The 4,531-nt window shown below is 40.9% G+C and overlaps 1 long non-coding RNA gene across 1 annotated transcript; it reads right to left on the reverse strand.

The window, feature by feature from the left end:
* Window positions 1-349: 349 nt before the first annotated feature.
* On the reverse strand, window positions 350-4,013 carry LOC124068259. The gene is made up of 3 exons (XR_006844896.1): window positions 3,459-4,013; window positions 2,300-2,417; window positions 350-1,927 (listed from the first exon to the last, which is right to left on the reverse strand). It is a non-coding gene; the product is annotated as an uncharacterized LOC124068259 (long non-coding RNA).
* Window positions 4,014-4,531: the final 518 nt, after the last annotated feature.

The following is a 4,531-nucleotide window of genomic DNA, read 5'->3' on the forward strand; positions in this document are numbered from 1 at the left end:
CAGCTTTAAGTGAAATATGAGCACATGTGGTGGAACTGGACTCCCACACAGTGGAGTGAACAAAGCTCTGTCTTTATACTAACTACAGCTCTGGTGGAAAATCTGTGTCGAAATGAAACCGGATCTGCAGTGGAGCTCAGCAATATCTCTTTAAAACAAACCTCTGACATCCATCTGTAATTGCTTCTCTTACTAAACTGATGGTGAAGGATGAAATGCTTTGTTCTTTTTCTCTTGGTTATGCAGAAATAATTCAGAATTGCTATGAACTGAAGTGAAACTACAGTACAAACAGTGGTGTTTACTGAGGTAAACAACACACCTAGGACACACAAAGGAGAAAGCTCCTCAGCTACAATAAAGGTAGCCATTATTTACTTTACATGATGACATGAAAGCTCCCTAAAAGTGAAGCCAAAACATCTGGATGGCCCCTGGTGGCTGTCTGCAGTACAGTCCTTCCCCTCCATGTTGGCATATAGGACTTTGACAAAACTAAAAACTCAAAGTAAACACTGAATATTTTTTTCTTAGAGATGGCTTCTGTCATTTTAGGCAGTTCTTATCATGCTGATATATGTTCCAATGATCATATTTCTGACTAGTTTGGCCTTAATTAGTTATTTGATGCTATATAAAGGGGGTGAAATGTCATCATTGACAGCTGAGTGCTGCTCCTGACTGGGTCAGGCGGGCGTACGGGTGGGAACTCGACCCCACGGCTCCACCACCCAATCACAGACTCTGACTCTCCAAATGATGTTGCCACTGCAAGATGGCAGCGCTCAAATCTGGGATATTTTGGCTGCACTTTTGTACAGTGGGTGGAAGTGGAGACATCATCTATCCAAATGTCAGTACCCAGGCGGTGTAAAAATAAACATCCCTTGAGTCACTGTCAAAGCTTCACGCAAGTCCCCGTCTTGAAAGAAATGAAAAATATATCAGTAATATTTGTTTTTTTTGACTGTTTAGCTCTGATTATGAGGTCTACATCGCTGTCCATGACACACTGAGTGGTGGCCAGTCAGTCTCCTCTGATCCTTTGGGTCACACACTACATAGACATGCAGACACACCTCCTGCAGTTGCTTTCCCAACTTCTTCTCCTTAAAAACAAGCGATAACAGGAGCTGCTGCAGCTTGCAACCATTCGTCCAGCGCCATCTTTTTATGCTCCAAGTGAAATCAGTGACATGACATGTTGAGAATACGTGGAGGAATTGTACTCTGTTGTGATGATTAACATCTCTTCTCTTCCTCGTTCAGCCTTGGATTTTGGCCGTGTTGTGTGCTTGTTTTGACTGCAGTGGATCAGATTTGATCTGTGAGGAGACACAACGCGTTTCCATATCTGTTAACCTCCCAAGAGGTCAAGTATGGAGCCACCTCTGAAACAGATTGCAGTATAGTTGTAGTCAACACTAAGTGATAAAACAAGAAACACTACTGTGGTTTTATGTCATGAGCAGTAAGGATTTCAAAACAGCTTGCTTTATGGGTTTCTTCCTCTGACAAAACAACAAAGCCACTTTTATTTTCTAGAAGGAAGTGCTGCCTAAAACAAAAGGCTTACTGTGATAAAATAATCAGTGGATTTAATAAAACTACGTATGTGCCTATTCTCTACTGCTGTACCACAATACTTTCACACTTGGTGATTTAAATATTTATATATATATTATACATTAAAGTGTTTTTCTTCCCTGTGACATATGGAGACTGAGGGTCTTTTTAGTAAATGATTAGAGCATCTGTTGTTCATGCTGTACTGTGTCTGGCTTTTGTTCTGATCAATAAAGTTTTAGGTTTTTTTCCCCTCACACATTGCTTTTTGAATGAAAGTACTAAGGTGTCTAATCCAATGTCCAGATGGTCTTTGCTCCTCCTCGCATCTTTAATTCAGCCAGGATTTCATGTTCACCGTCTGCAGTTAAAACAGGGTTGTTTTCTGCCGTCAAAAGGATCCAGGTGTAAAGTGGCTGGACAAGACTTGAGCAGGTGGAGCTGAAATGACTCACATCTCATTCCTGACTGTTACAGTACATTCATCCCTCCATCATGTAGTTGTGATTGTTTTATCAAAATGCTGTTGGCATAATTTAACAGTACTGGCACCGGACATAGGAACTGTCTGATTTTAACAATCCGTTTGGTGTGCTGGATGGGATCGCCCTGCTTACCAGCATTAAACTGGAAGTATTGTGTATTTATTTGTTATGACAAAGGTATTTTAACAATTTAATTTTACTCAAGGTGTAATCAGTAGCTTTCTAAGGAGCTTTCAAACACATCTCACACTCTTGATCAGCGGGTGCAGCTGTGATGGAGGATGGATGGATAGATGGTGCTGGTGTCATCCACATGGCCACTGTGTAAACGCCTTCTGTTGGTGAAGACCATGACGTATGTGAAAGCTGCGGGGGGAAAGAAAACTGGTTAATGAGTCAAGATTATTTTGTTAGCTATACATCTGTAGGAGTTGAAAATGGTTGACTTTGTGCCTCTAAAAAGACACTGGACACCTTGACTCAAAATAACGTTTAGAGTTCATCATTTAAACGCTGTCATTAATTTGAAACTGAAACTACATAACACTGAAACTGTAGTTTGGCAGGGGTGAACATTTGTCACCTGAACTGACCTCGGGTCAGTTTTTCTGTGTTTCATCTGTCCAGACGGGTGGGTGCAGCCATGTAAATCAGTTAGAATCCACTAAAACGTAAAATGTCAGTCACATTGGAATTGAATACAAATACTTTTCCTGTTATTGTCATAAATTTCTTGCCGCTCTTTGTACTTTGCTTTGTGGTGAACCCCACCCATCCATTATGAAAAGCTAAAACAAGCGGAAAGAATTTGCTGGGGGAAGTCACAGAGTCTGTCTCAGGTTATAAAATTATATAATTAGACACCATGTTATAGTGAGACAGAATTAGAAATGCTTCATACCAGCTGTCAGAGCAGCCTACACTCAGTTTTGGCAATGCTGTGCCAGAGGCAGATAGTTCTAGCTCCTAATATTTTTGAAAATACAGCCCTATAAATCATTCCCACTAATTAAAGAAGGCCTGAAATATTCTCACAGAGCTGAATCAACAAGACAGGATTTACTCAAGAAGTATATTTCATTGCATTAGGCTGAGCATGTGAATTTAATGTACTGATAACCAAATGTATTTCTACTCATGAAAAAACCTTGCAGGCTCACTTCAGGGCCATGAAGAGGCGAAGCGAGGCGCCACCACACATCACCTCCAGCTTCTTTATAACACACATGAAAAACACAGCGGGCAAAGAAAAGTGAGAGTTCACTTCAGTGGCTAACAAGGAAATCTGAAGAGGGAGGCCACATCCCAGCAGGGGTGCAGTCAACAACTGCACATCACATTCTGGATTTAAAAATTCCACAATAAATCAACCTCAGATAATTAAAAAGAAAACTGATAAGCGTTTACCTTAACAAAGATTAGATGGGTCAATCTTTCCTGCATTTGACCAACTTTTATGTTGAGCATTATGACTTTTAATTTTGGGTAAAATGACGGAAATCAACTCAGATCATACTTGTCAGTGGAAATTGTAAGCCTTCCAATAACTAAAACGAGAACCTGAAAAAATCACTGCCAACGAGCACTAATGAGCTCATGTGCTGGCAGGTGAGAGGCTCTACTTCCTGGACCACAGGGAGTAATAAGCAGACAGAGAGACACAATGATACAAGGATAGTGCCAAAGATTTCTGATAAAATAAAACTGCAAATACACTGCCAGTCAATTAATAACTAAATACATATGACAGCGGAGTTTGTATGTAATCTTCCCTTATTTTCAGCACACTGAAGGCCCTGCGCTCCAGAGGATAGACCTGCTCTGCTCCTGTAATTCACTCCCCTCTCACTGATTGAACTCGACAGGTAATTAAGCATCAGACATGAAGTGGAGAATACGCATCTTCCACACCGTGTTATCCTGGACAGGATCTGCCTGCTGCCAATCAGCACACTGAATTATGTTCTCCACTAGCTGATGGAGTCGGGCAGTTTTAATTGAGTTGTTTAGTGTCTTCAAACTGGCAATTTAATCCCGGTGTTGGTGTCACAGGCTGGAAAGGAGGAGGAGGAGGAGGGGGAGGAGGAGGGGAGAGAGGCTGATTTTAACTCACAAATGTGGAAACGGGGAAACTCAGCTGAGCATTAATTACAAGTGATTATCATTCATAGGCCGGTGATTCCCTGGAGGCTGGGGGTTGTTCAAGCTGTGTGTGTCTCAAAGTGGAGGCGAATTTCAAATTATTAAACCCAAGAATTTCAAGTTGAAAAAAAAAACCCAGAAGTAAATAACATCGGTGAAAGGATAGTTCAAAGTGGCTGAAATGGAAACAAAAGCTGTTGAAATTTATGTTGTTGGGAAATTGCAGATCCCTTATGTCTGTTATGTGCTTGTTTTGTTAACATCTGTGCAAAAAAAAACAAAAAACAAAAACAGAAACAAAGAGCAACAGGACCATGCTGGTCCAACAGCTGTCCTCA

The sequence above is a fragment of the Scatophagus argus genome, chromosome 12, assembly GCF_020382885.2.
Source record: "Scatophagus argus isolate fScaArg1 chromosome 12, fScaArg1.pri, whole genome shotgun sequence".
In the NCBI taxonomy this organism is placed as follows: domain Eukaryota; kingdom Metazoa; phylum Chordata; class Actinopteri; family Scatophagidae; genus Scatophagus; species Scatophagus argus.